Source organism: Chrysemys picta, chromosome 2, assembly GCF_011386835.1.
Source record: "Chrysemys picta bellii isolate R12L10 chromosome 2, ASM1138683v2, whole genome shotgun sequence".
NCBI lineage: Eukaryota > Metazoa > Chordata > Testudines > Emydidae > Chrysemys > Chrysemys picta.
Window position 1 is genome coordinate 247,990,251 of NC_088792.1, and position 19,592 is coordinate 248,009,842.

Sequence of the window (19,592 nt, forward strand, 5' to 3'; positions counted from 1 at the left end):
GCTGCGGGGATCGATGCATCAGCGGTCGATTTAGCGGGTCTAGTGAAGACCCGCTAAATCAACTGCCGATTGCTCTCCCGTCGACTCCTGTACTCCACCTGATCGAGAAGACTAAGGGGAGTTGACGGGAGAGCATCTCCCATAGATGTCGCGTAGTGTGGACCCAGCGGTTAGTAGATCTAAGCTACATCGATTTGAGTTACGCTATTCACGTAACTCAAATTGCGTAGCTTAGATTGACTTTTCTCTTTAGTGTAGACAAGGCCTAAGACAGATATTGTAGGCAAGCTGTGGAGTAGTCTTGACCCAAAAGAGCTGAGTAGCACTGTGATGTACATACACATTTACACTGACTGTAAAATACTATGACACGTACATTATATACACTGTGCAGAACATTAAACAATTTCATTATCATTTTGACATAGGATTTAACATACATTTATAAATTTTAGAATATAAGAATGGCCATACTGGGTTAGACCAATGGTCCCTCTAGCCCAGTATCCTGTCTTCCAACAGTGCCAGATGCTCCACAAGAGGGCAATTATTGAGTGATTCATTCCCTGTCATCCAGTCCCAACTTCTGGCAGTCAGAGATTTAGGGACACCCAGAGAATGGGGTTGCATTCCTGACCATCTTTGCTAATAGCCATTGTTGGACCCATCCTTCATGACTTTATCTAATTCTTTCTTGAACCCAGTTATACTTTTGGCCTTCACAACATTCCCTGGCAACAAATTCCACAGGTTGACTATATTCCACAGGTTGTGTGAAGTATTTCCTTATGTTTGTTTTAAACCTGCTACCTATTAATTTAATTGGGTGACCCCTGGTTCTTGTGTTATGTGAAAGGGTAAATAACACTTCCCTATTCACTTTCCCCACACCATTCACAATTTTATAAACCTTGATCATATCCCCCATTAGTCATCTCTTTTTTTAAGCTGAACAGTCCCTGTCTTTTTAATCTTTCCTCATATAGAAGCTGTTCCATATCCCTAATAATTTTTGTTGCCCTTGTCTATTTCCAATTCTAATACATATATCTTTTTGGGGATGAGGTAACCTGAAATGCAGGCAGTATTTAAGGTGTGAGCATACTATGAATTTCCCTCTTATCCCATGACTGCCTGCTTTGTTTAAGAGCCATTGGTGAGGGACCTTATGAAAGGCTTTTTAAAGTCCACTATATCAGATGAATCACCCTTGTCCACATGGTTGTCCCCTTTGAAGAATTCTAATAGATTGGTAAGGCATGATTTCCCTTTACAAAAGCCGTGTTGACTCTTCTCCCACATATTATGTTCATCTATGTGTCTGATTATTCTGTTCTTTACTATCGTTTCAACCAGGATGTTAGGCTTCCTGGCCTGTAATTGCCAGAATCACCTCTGGAACCTTTGTTAAAAATCAGTGTTACATTAGCTATCTGCCTGTCATCTGGTACAGAGGCTGATTTAAGTGATAGGTTACATAGCACAGTTAGTAGTTCTGCAATTTGACATTTGAGTTCCTTCAGAATTCTTGGGTAAATACCATCTGGTCCTAGTAACTTATTGATGTTTAGTTTATCAATTTGTTCCAAAATCTCCTCTATTGACATCTTAATCTGGGACAGTCCCTCAGATTTGTCACCTAAAAAGAATGGCTCAGGTGTGGGAATCTCCCTCACGTCCTTTACAGTGAAGACCTATGCAAAGAATTAATTTAGCTTCTCTGCAATGGCCTTATCTTCCTTGAGTGCTCCTTTAGCACCTCTATCTACTAGTGGCCCGACTGATTGTTTGGCAGTCTTTCTGTTTCTGATCTACTTTTAAAAAAATCCTATTATTTTCTGTGTCTTTTGCTAGTTGCTCTTCAAATTATTTTTTGTCCTGCCTAATTATACTTTTACACCTGACTTGCTAGAGTTTGTGCTCATTTCTATTTTCCTCAGTAGGATTTGGCTTCCAATTTTTAAAAGATATCTTTTTGCCGCTAACCACATCTTTTACTCTGTTGTTTAGATATGGTGGCATTTTTGTTTTTTGTTTTTTTTATTTGGGGTATATATTTAATATGTGCCTCTATTGTGATGTTTTAAAAAGTTTCCATGCAGCTAGCAGGCATTTCACTCTTTTGACTGTTACTTTTAATTTCCGTTTAACTAACTTCCTCATTTTTGTGCAGTTTCACTTTTTGAAGTTAAATGCTACTGTGATGGGTTTCTTTGGTATTTCCCCCACTACAAGAATGTTAAATTTAATGACATTATGGTCACTATTACCAAGCTGTTCGGCTATATTCCCCTTTTGGACCAGTTCCTGTGCACCACTCAGGACTAAATGAAGAATTGCCTCTCCCCTTGTGGGTTCCAGGGCAAGCTACTCCATGAAGTTATCATTAATAGTGTATAGAAATTTTATCTCTGCATCCTGCCTTGAGCTGACATGTCCCCGGTCAATATGGGGATAGTTGAAATCACTCATTATTATTGAGTTTTTTATTTTTATAGCTGATTTAATCTCATTGAGCATTTCATAATCACCATTGCCATCCTGCTCAGGTGGTCAATAGTATATTCCTGCTGCTATACTCTTATTATTCAACCATGGGATTTCTATCCATAGAGATTCTATGATACTGTTTGATTTTTTAAGGTTTTTACTATATCTGACTTTATGCTTTCTTTCATATATAGTGCCACTCCCCCATCAGTGTGACTTACTGTCATGCCTATATATTTTGTACCCTGGTATTATCACATCCCATTGATTATAATGGTTCCAATTTTCTGTGATGCCTATTATAACAATATCCTTATTTAATACCTGGTGTTCAAGTTCACCCATCTTAGTATTTAAACTTCTTGCATTTGTATACAAGCACTTATAAAAGTTGACAATATTTAATTGTTTGCCTTCATGTGATGTAATTGAATGGGACTCTTTTTCATTTGATTTTTTCTCTTCAGCTCCTACCTGTACTTTATCAACTTCTATCCTCTTCTCTTTACTAGGATATAGAGTATCCCCTTTAATACATCCTCCCTTAAGTGAGGTCTCTGTCCGAACGGTGTGTTCCTCCACATTTGTCGGCTTTCTCCCAACCCTTAATTTAAAAACTCCTCTAGACCTTTTTAATATTACATGCCAGAAATCTGGTTCCATTTTGGTTTAGGTGGAGCCAATGCTTCCTCTATAGGCCCCTCCTTTCCCAAAAGGTTCCCTAGTTCCTAATAAACCTAAATCCCTCCTCTGAACATCATTAACTCTTCCATGGATGCTACCGTGGCAGTACCATGCTACAGTGAAGTTACCATGGTGGTACCATGCAAGTACCATGGAAGGCCTGGACTTTAATCTCTTATCTAGCAATTTACATTTGGGCTCCAGGACCTCTCTCCTATCTTTGCCTATGTCATTGGTACCTACATGCACAAGGGGGGGGAGGCAAGCAGGGACACCGCCCCAACCTTCCCCCACCCCCCCCAAATCTCTGCCAGAGCAGGGAGGAAGAGGCACGGCAACTGGCTGCTGGCTGAGCTGCTCCTCTCCCCACCCTTATAGCCACAGCCTGCTGCTTCTTCCCTGCTATTGGAGTCCAATGTGTTGCCTCTGACTCCAGCCCTTGACTCACCCCAGTGGGTGTCAACAAAGCAGGCAGCCGCCCTGGGACTCCAGCAGCAGAGGCAGAGAAGCAGCAGGCTGTAAGGGTGGGGGGAGGACCCTGTAGCCAGCCGCCTTGCTGCTTCCTCCCTGCTCTGGCTTCAGGGATACGGAGAGTGCCACTGCCAGGGGGAGCTGCTGCCTCCTCGCTGCTGGGTGTCCCTGCCAGTGGCATCCTGAGATATGGGAGAGGGGGGTCATGCAAACCTTTCATTTGTGTGTGTTTAGTGCCCCTCCAAAACTATTCACATTTAAATTCCTGCACACACCCCTGCATGTACAATGACCACCAGCTCTTCCCCAGCACTGCACATAAGTCTGTCTGGATGTCTCAAGAGGTCCATACCCTTCGTACCCAGCCAGCAATTCACCATGTGGTTCTCCCAGTCATCACAAACCCAACTATTCATATTTCTAATAATTGAACCCCCATTACTATTACCTGTCTCTTCCTAATAACAAGGGTCCCCTACTCTGGAGGGGTATCCCTAGTGCGAGAGGATATCATGACATCAGCTGAAAGGAGGGTCCCAACTATGGGATCATTTCCTTCCACTCCAGCTTAATGTTCTCCTTCCCCAAGACTTTCATCCTCCTCAACAGCACAGTCACTGTCAGACTGGGGCTGGGACCACTCTACGGTATCCCAGAAAGTCTCATTTATGTACCTCTCTATCTCCCTTAGCTCCTCCAGTTCAGCCACTCTGGTCTCAAGAGCCTGTACTCGGTCTCTGAAGACCATGAGTTGCCTGCACCAAATGCACACATATGGCCACAAGGCAAGTAATCATACATGCGGCATTCAGTGCAATAAACTTGATAGTCCCCACTCTGCTACTGGACTTCTGTCTGAATTATTTTTTACTCTTGCTAGATCTTTCTATGGGGGGGTTGCTTTTTTTGTTTTTTTGGTGTGGGGGACAGAAGGAAGGGAACATTATTGGCTTAAGTTTAGAGAATGTTTATTAGGTGTATCTGACTCTCATGGCTACCTCTCTAAACTCCCTCACAAAACTCCCCTGTTCACTAGCTCTTCTGGTCACTTAGGAGATGGCTTTTTAACCCCCTTGTCTCCCTGAGTTAGCCACACCCCCTTGTCAAGGGATCCTAAAGGGATTAGGGATCAAAGAATGGCAGGCTAGAGCTTTGTTAGGAAGCTCTCAGTCTCATCTCACAGGCCACTAGGCTCAGTGCACAGTCCCCCAAACAGCCCACACTCTGAAGTTCAGTCAAGCAGGCACACGGCAAGCGACCAAGCACACAACAACAAACTAACAGACAACAAACTCACCTAAAGGGCAAGGCCGTCCCTAGGGGCCGTGTGGAGCCCGGGGAATAGGCACTGAGTTTCTAATCCGCTGGGAGGAGCTTTCTCCCACCCAGGCCTGCCCCCACTCCACCCCTTCCCCCAAGGCCCCACCCCGCCCTGCTTCTTCCCACCCCGCCTCTTCCTGCCCCATTCCGCCCCCCTCTTCCCCATCAATTCCACCCCTCCCCCGAGCGCATTGCACCCTCGCTTCTCTCCCCCAGCGCCTCCTGACGCCGCCAAACTTCTCCTCCGTCGCAGGTGGTAGGCGCTGAGACGGAGGGGGTGGCACTGATTAGTGGGGACCGCTGGTGGTCAGGAGGCGCTGCAGGAGAGGGGGAGGTTTTGGTGGGGAGCTCCTCCTCGTCCCCTTACTCGCCTGCCACTCGCCTCCCCATTCACCTCCTCACCCCACTCGCTCGCCCTCCCGCCTCACCTCACCGCCCGAAGCATGGGGCCCCCCAGAGCGCGGGGCCCAAGGTGGTCACCCTGATTCGCCATACCTAAGGGATGGCTCTGCCAAAGAGTCATGTAGTTTCTCCTCCTTCACCTGGAGACCTCCTGCGCAAAACTCCCCTGTTAGCTGCTAATTTTAAAATGAATGTACAGTGTATCTGTTATTTTTGTCATCTTCTCTCTTACCATTAACAATCTGTCCATCCTTTTCTTCCCTTTGACCATGGCGTGGTGTCCCCCTGACTGTGGCACTGCTTCTCATTCCCTCTATCTGCAGCCTGCCTCATTCCACCCTCCCTGACTCCTATACTTCTACCTCCTTTTTCAGACTCAGCACTATTCTGCCACCAGATCTCTACTACTGCAGCTCCTATCACACCATCCTTCCTAGCTCCTGCACTGTTCCTCATCTGCTCCCACTCTTTGTGTCCTGACTCATACCATCTACTTCCAACCCCAGAACTGCTACACCTTCCACTGTGGCCTGTCACTTGCCACCATCTCCATTTCCAGCACTGCTCCCTCACCTGCTCTTTCCTGTTGCAACCTTGCCTTCCATTACTCCTCTGCTGTCATAGAGAGGTTGTTCTTTTCTTCCTTTCTTCTGATTTAAGTTATTCTTCTTTTCTCAATCTGCTCCTCTTTTTCCTCTCTATTTCTCCGCTTTGGTATTTTCTCCTTTCTTTCTCCTTCTGTCCTGCTCCTCCTTCCCTCCTCGCTCTCTTCCCTCCAGTCTCCACTAAGCCCCTCACCCTCCTCTATCTCCTTCCCAAACCCCTCTCTCTTCTCTTTCAACGTGCAATACTTCTCCTTCTGCCCCCCTGGAGCATCTTGGAAGGATTGTGCCCTCCGATTTTGTCCCGTTTATGTTGTTCTGGCAGCACACAGCAGTATTGCCAACTTGAAGAGATCAAAAACCATGAGAATGGCCTAAAAATCTTACAGAGCTAATTTTTACTCTATTAGGAGTCTTGTTACATGCTGCAGAGCTGAAATCACTGATACCTAGGACTAAGCATTAGACCTACTTTGGGCCAGCACTGAGGCTCCCCTAATAACAGCTGAAATCACTGAGAGCTATGTTAAGTCGGGGGGGGGGGGGGGGGGGGGCTGAAGACACATTGGTGAGCGGCTAGCAGGACAGCTGGCGGAGAGGCACGGCTAGCAGGACAGCTGGTGGAGAGGCACGGCTAGCAGGACGGCTGGCGGAGAGGCGCAGCTAGCAGGACGACTGGCGGAGAGGCGCGGCTAGCAGTGAAGACTGCAGCAGAACCCCACGGAGAGGCGTGGCAATTGGCCGTCAACCCGAGCAGCGCAGCATGTAAGGTGCCCCCATACCTCCCCACACTTCCACCCAGGCTGGGAGGTAAACTCGACAGATGAACTTCTGAACTCTGGGGCTGCACTGACCAAGGATAGAAACTGTGGGAGGGGTGACTTTTGAATTGCTGGCAGGGCCGGCTCCAGCTTTTTTGCCGCCCCAAGCGGCGAATCGGGAAAAAAGAAAAGATAAAGCTGCGATCGGTGGCACTTCGGCGACAGCTCTACTGCACCGCTTCATTCTTCGGCGGCAATTTGGCGGTGGGTCCTTCACTCTGAGAGGGACTGAGGGACCTGCCACCGAATTGCTGCCGAAGACCCAGACGTGTCGCCCCTTTCCATTTGCCGTCCCAAGCACCTGCTTCCTTCGCTGGTGCCTGGAGCTGGCCCTGGTTGCTGGACTTAAGACCCTGAGGGGAAAAGGACACAGCCAAACTTACTTGAGGGTGGGTCTTTGCTCATGGTTTGTCTTATAAATCCTGTTTGTGGTGTTTCCCCAACATAATGCCGCATTGTTTTCCCCCTTTATTAAAAGGCTTTTGCTAAACTCAGACTCTGTGTGTGCGAGAGGGGAAGTATTGCCTCTTAGAGGCACCCGGGGGGGTGGTATGTAATTGTCTCAGGTCACTGGGTGGGGGCTTGAGCCGGTTTTGCATTGTGTTATTGAAAAGGAACCCCTAGATCCTGAACCCGGCCCTTGTTGCTGCCAACTCTGACGAGCAGAGGGGTTACATATCATTGAGAACTACTGCTCTTTCTGACTCACACTAGAGTTCAAACTTTGTTCATGGACATGTTCACCCAGGTTAGTTACACGTGCTATAAATCCTAGGCTTGTTTTTCTTGTGTATTCTAAAGGCTGCTTAGTTATTCCCTTTTATAGAGCTGCCCTGTAGTGAGCCACTGGGTTCCCTCTTCCCCTACTGAACAACTTTTTTGCAGAGGAGGTGGGGAGAAAGATGATTCATAGGCACTCTCCAGTTTAATTGCAAAAACATTGTCCTAACTGCTTTACTAGAGGTGCTTGAGAGCAAACGTGACACCTGATTTAAAGTGCTTTTGAAATGTTGTTCTCCCACTTGTTATAGTTTATGACCTGCCTTATAATTCCTGTTCTGAGTTGAAACAGTTATCAGAATGTAAATCGAACTGTTGGTGATTCCCTTCATAAACTATCTGCAACACTGAATTTGTTTTTTGAGCCTGTTTTGCTTATGAAACTTACAACAAAATACCATATTTTCAAAGTACTTAAAAAAAAATAGCAGCCAGGCTAGGAATCTATGATAATATAATATAAACTGTAATAAATCCCCTGATCTACTGCATGTTAGCATCATATTCACGTCTTTCTTGCTTTCTTTATCAATATTTTATAATTAAGGCCACAAGACTGCAAACACTTATGCATCTGCTTAACTTTAAGCACGAGTCATCTGATTGAAGTTGTGCTTTTAAAATTAGCCTGCAAGTCCTCAGCCCTGAGTAATAGATTATTTTTATCTGTCTGAACTTTGTGAAAAAAATCTCTTCAGTGATCTTTGTTTAAAATCAGACAGTATTTATTATTTATTTGTTGAGCTCTGACAACATGCTGGTGTAACAACCTTTAGCATAGGTTATCATCAGAGTTGGGACCAGGGCCTTAATCATCACAGTTTAGAGTTCAACTACTCAAGCTGATAGTAGCAGACTGTTATCCTCTAGTCCAGTGGTTCTCAAACTAGGGCTGTCGCTTGTTCAGGGAAAGCCCCTGGCGGGCTGGGCCGGTTTGTTTACCTGCTGCGTCCGCAGGTTCGACCGTTCGCAGCTCCAACTGGCTGCTGTTCGCCACTCCAGGCCAATGGGGGCTGCAGGAAGCGGCGCAGGCCGAGGGACGTACTGGCCGCCCTTCCTGCAGCCCCCATTGGCCTGGAGCAGCGAACCGCAGCCAGTGGGAGCCGCGATTGGCCAAACCTGCGGACGCGGCAGGTAAACAAACTGGCCCGGCCCGCCAGGAGCTTTCCCTGAACAAGCAGCAACCCTAGTTTGAGAACCACTGCTCTAGTCAAATAGAAGATGATGTGACACGTGCTGTGTTAGAGTGGGTTATGCCTGATACTCTAAAAGCATTAAGGAAGACACCATCCCTACTCAAAAGATTCACAAGCGATAGTGTTTGTTTGTTTCCTCTGCTAATTTAAAATTTACTTTAGTTTTCATAAATTATGTTCTTTTAGTATATATAGTTATTAGTTTTCTAAAATGAAAGACAATGATCATACATGCATGAGTGATTTTTTCTTCTTGTTGAAAATGTTGTGAATCTATATTTACAAGTGGACTTACAGTGCTTAGTAAATGGCTAGCATCATCTTTGCTCATCAGACTTGTCTCTTGTGTAGGGTCTAGGCTTTTCCTGTGCTTTGGGCCAGTCATAATCAGAACATGGACACATCATATATAAGAACATAAGAACGGCCGTACCGCGTCAGGCCAAAGGTCCATCTAGCCTAGTATCCTGTCTACCGACAGTGGCCAATGCCAGGTGCCCCAGAGGGAGTGGACCAACAGGCAATGATCAAGTGATCTCTCTCCTGCCATCCATCTCCACCCTCTGACAAACAGAGGCTAGGGACACCATTCCTTACCCATCCTGGCTAATAGCCATTAATGGACTTAACCACCATGAATTTATCCAGTTCTCTTTTAAACACTGTTATAGTCCTAGCCTTCACAACCTCCTCAGGTAAGGAGTTCCACAAGTTGACTGTGCACTGCATGAAGAAGAACTTCCTTGTATTAGTTTTAAAACTGCTGCCTATTAATTTCATTTGATGACCCCTAGTTCTTGTATTATGGGAATAAGTAAATAACTTTTCCTTATCCACTTTCTCCACATCACTCATGATTTTATATACCTCTATCATATCCCCCCTTAGTCTCCCCTTTTCCAAGCTGAAAATTCCTAGCCTCTTTAATCTCTCCTCATATGGGACCCGTTCCAAACCCCTAATCATTTTAGTTGCCCTTTTCTGAACCTTTTCTAGTGCCAATATATCTTTTTTTAGATGAGGAGACCACATCTGTATGCAGTATTCGAGATGTGGGCGTACCATCGATTTATATAAGGGCAATAATATATTCTCAGTCTTATTCTCTATCCCCTTTTTAATGATCCCTATCATCCTGTTTGCTTTTTTGACCGCCTCTGCACACTGCGCGGACATCTTCAGAGAACTATCCACGATGACTCCAAGATCTTTTTCCTGACTTCTTGTAGCTAAATTAACCCCCATCATATTGTATGTATAGTTGGGGTTATTTTTTCCAATGTGCATTACTTTACATTTATCCACATTAAATTTCATTTGCCATTTTGTTGCCCAATCACTTAGTTTTGTGAGATCTTTTTGAAGTTCATCACAGTCTGCTTTGGTCTTAACTATCTTGAGCAGTTTAGTATCATCTGCAAACTTTGCCATCTCACTGTTTACCCATTTCTCCAGATCATTTATAAATAAGTTGAATAGGATTGGTCCGAGGACTGACCCTTGGGGAAGACCACTAGTTACCACTCTCCATTCTGAGAATTTACCTTTAATTCCTACCCTTTGTTCCCGGTCTTTTAACCAGTTCTCAATCCATGAAAGGACCTTCCCTTTTATCCCATGACAACTTACTTTACTTAAGAGCCTTTGGTGAGGGACCTTGTCAAAGGCTTTCTGGAAATCTAAGTACACTATGTCCACTGGATCCCCCTTGTCCACATGTTTGTTGACCCCTTCAAAGAAATCTAATAGATTAGTAAGACACGATTTCCCTTTACAGAAACCATGTTGACTATTGCTCAACAGTTTATGTTTTTCTATGTGTCTGACAATTTTATTCTTAACTATTGTTTCGACTAATTTGCCCGGTACCGACGTTAGACTTGTAATTAGTTAGTCTGTTAGTCTGTAATTGCCGGGATCACCTCTAGAGCCCTTTTAAAATATAAGACTAAAGTTCCTGGTCTGTGCCTTTGACTGAGCACCCAAGATGGACTTCAGTTCAGATTCCCTTTTCCCTTTCCACAGAAACCAAAAAAATGGGGGCATATCACAATAAATCATGCCAAGAACAGTCTAAAACCAAAATATCTTTAAAACCCCTTTAAAAAGTGAACGACAAAGGTAAAAAACCACACCTAGGTGTAAGACTGCACCAGTGCTTTCCTAGGTGTGGTCAACAACTTTCATGTTACAGTAGAGAAAGTCAGATGATAAAATGCGCTCACTTTCAGATGCCATAGGCTGTGTTTGTTTCTCCAGACTTTTTAAAGTCTGCCTGTTATTCTCTGTCTGGCAAGCTGAGTTTCTTTCACTGAGGTCAGCATGCCCCTTGTACTAATGTTCTAGTCCTGATGTTATTTTTCCTTAGAATATTGACAATGCAGTTTGCTATAGTAACATTACTGTGTCAGGACCTCAGCCCCCTGGCACAGTATCCATTTTATGTTCCCATTTTATTTTCTATCAAATGGAGCTGGGTTTTTTGTTTTTTTCTGAGTAGACAGGTTGTTCCCATCTCATGTGCCTTAAGATTATTTCAAAAACTCTTTTACTGTCATAGATGTTAGTTTCTCTTTGCTGTGGTCAGAATACAAATTAATTTGTGAGTTAATACCCATCTCCCCCTAGGGAATTGGCTCCCTTTCCCATCAGTGTCACATACAAAACTATTCTATCATTTTTGCAATTTATTAGTTACAGGCACAGTGCAAAAACCAGCACTTCCCTTGATGATTTTTTTGGTCCCTAATAATTTTCTCTAGTATAAGGTTAACATCTTGTAGGAATATTTTTCCCAGCATTCCTTTCTGGGGCTGGCTCTTTAAATATGACGAAGCTAAGCAGCTGCAGCCCTAAAGTGGCCATATTGCAACGAGCAACTATATTGTTCTCTGTTTTAGTTATTAAATACCTGTTCACCCCAACCCCAGTTTTCATATTCTTATTGTTGAGGAGGTCTCAAGGTAACACTACAAGCCTTTGTAAATTATTCCTTATTTCTGAGGGTTTCTTCTGGAGACAGACATGCACCAGCAGACGTCAGTCCTAATCTCTTCATTTCTGCTTAAATCTGAAAAAAATAACTAAGATTTTTTACATACTGACATTTCATGTCGTATTCTAAGGGAGACAAGACACCTTACTGCAAACAAAGCAAGAGAGTCTGCCTTCCAATGATTTGCGTTTTGTGTGGTCATTTGCACCTGTGCAGAACTGGAGGTAAACTGCTACCATTCTAACCTGGTAGTATTTAACATCCAGATTGCACAGGTGTAAGTGACTACACAAGATGTAAAGCAGTGGAAAGCTAAGCCCGGAGAACAATGGGTGCTGCTTGCAGAGATTTGTGCTGAAAATCACGTGCGTTTTTGTTAAAAACTTTAGATTTTATTGCACTAGAAAAATATACTCTAGAAGTGGCTGAGACTGAGGAGAGAATCTCCGCTGCAGAAGATTTTAAGACCTCTGCCAACAGATTTTCAAGGGCTTCAGAAAGGATACAGTATTTTGATTATGAAAATGAAGTCCTGGAAGAGTGGGTACAATAGCAAAACCTAAGGTTAGGTGTTATGCTATACAAAGCACACTAGATCTTTTATAGGGGAGAAGGCAAAACACCGCATTTATTGAGAATACAGCAGTTAGCATAAGCTTTTTAGTTACATACACACACCATACACACAGTCCCACCAGTCGATGTTTATAGTTACCAGTTTAGAGTCTGGATCAATCTAGTGGCCAACCAGATTGGTCACAGAGTGGAGACGGGCTTTGTTGCTCACAATTCGATGCTCTTGGAGTAGTGGCAAGATGAACTCAAAGTCCCATGGCAAAGCACTTTGTTCTTATAGTCTTTTTTTGTGTTGAAGTTTATGGATTTTACTGTGTTAGTTTATGACCGGTTACTTCTTAATTGGTGTTATTTTTTGATGTTAACATTTTAAAACACCTCCGAGAGGGTTATTCTGTCCCGGATTTGATTTAATTAATCCTATCCCTACATAAGTATTACAGGGAAATCTTAAGGCAAAGACATGATTTGGATTTGTAACCAAACTCATAACCAAAACCAATTGGGGAAAAAATGCCTGCATAAAGACAGCACAGATATCTTCAGCAGAACTCCAAAAAGGGACAATGCCATGTGTATCCATAGTGAATGCTGAGATTTCAGAACAAGGAGAAACATTTAAGCTTGTGCTAAGAAGCCTGGGAAACAGCATTCCCTCTGTATATTTACAGACATGTTTGAACTCAGTAAAGGAATTCAGCGAGAAAATACATTTCTGGAAGGGGGTACAAACTGCTGTCTTGTTCCCAGCATAGCTCAGAATTCACCATAACACTACAACAATGCACTTTCAAGCTGTGGAAGAGGCTGAGCACTGTTTGCTTACTCTGGATAATGAATCCTGAAAATAACAAAAGAGAATTTATGGAATACCCATATGTTGCCCATGATCATTTATGAGCACCCAGGGAGAATGGCTGTCTGTTTGTTGTCTGATGTTAACATTCTTCATATGGGTTACATACCTCTCTCAGCTCCTTTGCTGGGAAAAAGTAGAGAGCACAAGACTCTAATTTAGACTTCCTGAGTCTTCCGGGAATATATCTTCCACATAACCAATATCTTATTTTAGGAAAGCTAGCACATTAATGCACATAAGGTTGGCAAGATGCTAAAATAACTCTTACGATGGAAACTATTTCATATCTCCCACTTACATCCTAAAAGAGAGGCCCAGTGTGGTGCCATACATGTAATTATTTAGGTGTCAGTCCTCCAAAGACTTTGTGTACTGTGAGTCGTCCTGATGGAGAGTGGGAAAGTCTATTGGGACTTCCCACCATGTGTAAAATTAAACATATTCATAAATCTTTTTTGGATTGAGGCCTACATTTGTTTTTTGATGGACATTTATAACTCAAGGTTAAAATGTTGATCATTATACTATAGTTCTCAATTTTCCAGTAAATCCTAGCTATGCCACATTGACAGACATGCATAAATAGTGATGTGATTTTGTGTATATACACTGTTCTCTTCTGCTATCTATCCAATTGGATTTTCCCCCCTTAGTGTGTCTTAGTCTTTATTCAGATTATTATTTATTCTTATTTGTATTGTTGTAGTGCCTACGAGCCACTGTCATGGTCCAGGACCCTGTTGAGCTAGGTACGCTACAAACACAAAAGAAAAAGACAACCCCTGCCCGCCAAAGAGTTTATGATCTAAGTGTAAGACAAGAGACACAGATGAGGGAGTACAAGGAAACAATGAGGCAATGTTGGTCAGCATGATCGGCAGTGGTCTCAGCACACCAGCATCCTAACTGCTGTCAAGATTCCTTGGAGAAGGGAGACTATCTCCTGTATGTTTGTACAGTGGTTTAGCACATTTTGGGTGCTGTTGTAACATAACAACAAATAAGGCTTTTCTTGTATTTACTATCTCATGATCAGTTCTAGCTAAGGATAAATGATATGTATTGAACCTAAGTGCATATTAAATGCACAAATCTCCATCAATGCAGTAGCATTTAGGTGATGGAGGCCTTATAAATGCACAGCTATATACAGTGGCCTATTGAGCTACACGGTTAGGAAGAAAAATAGGAATAGAAAATGCAACACGTGCAACCTGTTCAATATGACATCTACGTGGGTACCCTAATAGTTCCATTTCCTGATCTTTTGTGATTTTAATCGTGCAACATTCACATTGTATTAACAGGGAGTCTACTTCTTGTAACTATTCCTATGGCTATGGAAATTGGCTCTGAATTTAACCCACTTTGCTTATCCAGATTCTGTCCTGCTTCCAAGTGATCATTACTTTATTAATTTCTAACAATTTTTTTTCACTGTAGGAGTCCGTTCTGCTTTCCTTGCACACTCACAATGCCCACTTGGAGTCAATAGGAGTTCCATACATGGGCCCTAATTCAGCAGAACATTTAATTGTGTGGTTAACATTAAGCACATGCTTAAGTACATTCCTATTCAGCACAGCACTTAAGCACCTGCCCAGCACAGTTGCCAACTTTCACGTGGTAAAATAAGCACCCCGGCCTACACAATAAGCCAAAAATCAAGCTAATCCCATTTCAAAACAAGGCCAAAACAAGCCAATCTCTAAGAACCCCAACACTCTATGTGACTAGATCCCCCCAGCGTGCAGTCTGGGACTGTGGTTGGCCTGCTGTGCACCCCTTCTGCTCTCCCGCCCCCTGCCCCTGCTTGCCCCTGCTTGCCAGGAGCCAATCAAAAAAAAAGAAGCAACAAGCTACAAGCCAAAAACTAGCCAACAAGCAACTAACAAGCCAATTAAGCCAAAAACAAGTCCAATTTCTGCGGGGGGGTTTTGTGGGTTTGGCCTGTCTGCTGCCTAGGCAATGTGCTAAGTGGTTTTGCTGAATCAGGGTCATAGAAAAAAGTGCAGTGTCTGATCATAAATGTTAAAACATTATGTAGGAAGTTAGCCAAGTTAGGAACATTTGAAAATTGTTTACTGGCGACATAGAGTAGAAAATTAGCTCTAAGCTCTGGGCGTTTGCTCTGTGAATGTGTGTCTCTTTTCAGAAATGCACACTTTGCAATGGTATCTAGTAGCAGAGTGGGGTGAGAAACAGTGAGAGCATGAGATTTCAAAAAAATGTCCCATCCCAAATCAGGATAAAAAGTCAAAATCTCAAAAATTCTCGCAAATTGATTTTTAAAAAAATCAGATCCAGTCAATCAAAATGTTTCAGTTCAATAATTTCAAAACATTTGATTTCTAATAGGGCTGTCAAGCGATTAAAAACATTAATCACAATTAATCACGCAATTAAAAACATTAATTGCGATTAATTGTGCTTTTAAACAATAATAGAATACCATTTATATAAATATTTTGGATGTTTTCCACATTTTCAAATATATTGATTTCAATTACAGCACAGAATAGAAAGTGTACAGTGATCATTTTATATTTATTTTTATTATAAATATTTGCACTGTAAAAATAAATAGTATTTTTCAATTCACTTAATACAAATATTGTAGAGCAATCTCTTTATCATGAAAGTTGAATTTACAAACGTAGTTATGTACAAAAAATAACTGCATTCAAAAATAAAACAATGTAAAACTTTAGAGCCTTTCTGTCCACTCAGTCCTACTTCTTGTTCAGCCAATCGCTCAGACAAACAAGTTTGTTTACATTTGCAGGAGATAATGCTGCCCACTTCTTGTTTACAATGTCACCTGAAAGTGAGAACAGGCGTTCGCATGGCACTGTTGTAGCCAGCATTGCAAGATATTTACATGCCAGAAGCGCTAAAGATTCATATGTCCCTTCATGCTTCAACCACCATTCCAGAGGACATGTGTCCATACTGATGATGGGTTCTGCTCAATAACAATCCAAAGCAGTGCAGACCAATGCATGTTCATTTTCATCATCTGAGTCAGATGTCACCAGCAGAAGGCTGATTTTCTATTTTGGTGGTTCAGGTTCTGTAGTTTCCGCATTGGAGTGTTGCTCTTTTACGACTTCTGAAAGCATGTGCCACACCTCGACCCTCTCAGATTTTGGAAAGCACTTCAGATTCTTAAACCTTGGGTTGAGTGCTGTAGCTATCTTTAGAAATCTCACATTGATATCTTCTTTGCGTTTTGTCAAATCTGAAGTGAAAGTGTTCTTAAAACAAACAACATGCTGGGTCATTATCCAAGACTGCTATACCATGAAATATATGGCAGAATGTGGGTAAAACTCAGAGCAGGAGACATACAATTCTCCCCCAAGGAGTTCAGTCACAAATTTAATTAACACATTATATTTTTAACGAGCATCATCAGTGTGGAAGCATGTCCTCTGGAATGGTGGCCAAAGCGTGAAGGGGCATATGAATGTTTAGCATATCTGACACATAAATACCTTGCCATGCCAGCTACAACAGTGCCATGCGAACGCCTGTTCTCACTTTCAGGTGACATTGTAAATAAGAAGCAGGAAACATTATCTCCCATAAATATAAATGTAGCGGTGCAAGACTCATAACCATGTGCCTCCTGCTGGCCATTCTGGAATTAGCTCAGATCCTTCCACAGGGCACCCTCCTCCGATGGTGTCTCACTCGCTGTTACTCCCACTTTGCTGTCTCCACATCTGTGACCCGCATCGCTCTCCGGACCACGGCGTCCTTTTCTTGGCACAGCACTCTGGCTGTGCCCCGCTCCGCTGTCTCCCTACCTTTTGGGGGAACTGGCAATCTATAGTCCAGCCACTCGCCTCGATGGCCTGCTGCAGTCATTAGTCTAATCCCTTAGTCCAGGGGAAAACTGCAGTCTGTGTTGGCCACTTCGCTCAGGGCAAGTCGGGGCAGCTCTAGCACCTTATTTGTCCTTCCTCCAGGGCCTCAGTATGGCAGCAGTCAGCCAGAAGCTCCGTCTGCTTTGCTATCCCGCCCAGAACTGATCTAGCAATGGTGCTTGTAGGCAGACAGTCCTTCTCCCTAGCAGGCCAAGGAGTGACTTCCTTCTGCTCTGTTGAACAGCCCTTTATATATGGCCCCTGCTGGCCCTCATTGGCTGCTGTAACAAGCCACCTCCCAACTGGCTCACTTAGTGAGCACTCCTCTAATTGGAGAGTTCTGTGCAGGCTCCCTCTGGCCTGTTTTAACCCTTCCTCCCTGTGTGGGGAAGTCACCCCACCACAATAAACAAACTTGTTTCTCTTAGCGATTGGCTGCACAAGACGTAGGACTAAGTGGACTTGTAGGCTCTAAAGTTTTACATTGTTTTGTTTTTGAGTGCAGTTATGTAACAAAAAAAATTGACATTTGTAAGTTCCGCTTTCACGATAAAGAGATTGCATGACGGTACTTGTATGAGGTGAATTAAAAAATACTATTTCTTTAGTCATTTTTACAGTTCAATATTTATAATAAAAATAATATAAGGTGAGCACTGTATACTTTGTATTCTGTGTTGTAATTTTGAAATCAATATATTTGAAAATGCAGAAAAACATCAAAAATATTTAATAAATTTCAATTGGTATTCTATTGTTTAACAGTGTGATTAAAACTGCGATTAATCGCAATTAATTTTTTTAATCACAATTAGTTTTTTTTACTTAACCCGAGAGTTAACTGCAATTAATCGACAGCCCTAATTTCTAACTTCTTTTTTAAAAAATTACTTTAAATTAAGTAAAACTTGTAAACGAAAAGTCATTTCAAACCAGAAAACAAAACTTTTCATTTTGAAAATATTTTGACAATTTCAAATCTTTTTTTCATTTTTTTTAAATTGGGGGATTTGTCAAAATGGCCATTTTCCCACATATCAATTCAGCAAAACCAAACTATATTTTCCAACAAAAAATATGTAGCTGGAAAATACCTAACCAGTTTTTTCTGGTAGTCAGTTAGTTAGATTGTATACACCCTGCTAAGGAGACATGGAGGATAGGTCCATCAATGGCTATTAGCCAGAATGGGCAGGGATCGTGTCCCTAGCTTCTGTTTGTCAGAATCTGGGAATGGGTGACAAGGGATGGATCTCTTGTTGATTACCTCTTCTGTTCATTCCCTCTGGGGCACCTGGCACTGGCCACTGTCAGAAGACAGGATACTGGGCTTGATGGACCTTTGGTCTGACCCAGTATGGCCATTCTTATGTTCTTCTTATGTACTCCTAACTCTGCTGGTGACTTATGCACTTTTTTACTGTTTTAAAAAAATCTAAAAATTGATTTAACACTAAAATAATAAGTATGAATATATGCTTAAGTTAATGTTATCTGTTCAACTCTTTGAACTAATGGAAATCAATATTTTATCTCTTTCTGTTATCTATTTTTAATAGAAATAATAATGGGATTGAATGCTTAGTCTTTTTAAATTCTGATGATCTGAGTACCTATCTTGTATGTGAAGTGAATAACCCCGAAAAATCTCACAATTTGGCAATTTCTTTTCACAGGAGAGAGCCAGGTCTGCAACATCAGAAGAATGTTAAGTTATGGATTGGTTATGCTACGTCTGAGAAGTAAGCATACAGCACAGTCTCTCTGCACCATTGCTGGCTCTATCTTGTGCTATTTAGGGCCCAGTGCAGCAAAGAACTGAAGCATATATATATGCTTCAAAGTATTTACGCACAAAGTATTTCCATTGACTTCAGTGGAATTACTGCTTACTTGAAGATGCATATTTGCATCTCTGCTTTGCTGAATTGGAGCCATAATGAGCCCCATGACTTTCCATCCTGAACTCACACCATCATGGAAATAAATACATGTTTTAAAAAGCATGCAAGCAAGAGCAAAAGACATTTTTTAACCTTTTGTGATTTTCTGTTGGTTTGTGTCACAGCTCACAACCTTGATGTTCATTGGGAGCATCAGCCGTGAGGATCTGGCAGTAACTTTGATCTCATTTATGTGAGTTTTACATCGACATGCCGACTTCAGGGGAGTTATTACAGGTTTACACCAGTGTGAGAGAGATTAGAATTAGGCGCCATATGTCTTACCCTTCTGTGTACAGAAAAAAATGCAAGCCATGGAAAATAAGTGTTTTTTTTTAAGTAAAATAAATATCCAAAGCAGTGTTTGCATGGTTGCTGGCTTGAAATTTAGTTAAAATTAATAATAGACCAACTATGGCATGTCAGTAGTTTCCACTGAGGTTTCATTGTTGATTAGTGAATGTACTAAGAAGCCATTATTTCTCCTTATTTAATCAGATGGAAATGTTGAAACCATTTCAACATTTACACAGCTGCTGTTGCAGTTTGTTTAAATAGGTTAATTACAAACCATCATTATA

At 42.3% G+C, this 19,592-nt stretch overlaps 1 long non-coding RNA gene across 1 annotated transcript in view; it reads left to right on the plus strand.

Annotated features, from left to right (window-relative positions):
- Positions 1 to 19,245, plus strand: part of LOC122172663 (uncharacterized) — a 31,715-nt gene extending 12,470 nt beyond the window's left edge. Inside the window, exon 3 of the long non-coding RNA XR_006173170.2 lies at positions 18,745 to 19,245. This is a non-coding gene — a long non-coding RNA (uncharacterized LOC122172663). The remainder of the gene's footprint in view (positions 1 to 18,744) is intronic.
- The last annotated feature ends 347 nt before the right edge of the window (positions 19,246 to 19,592 follow it).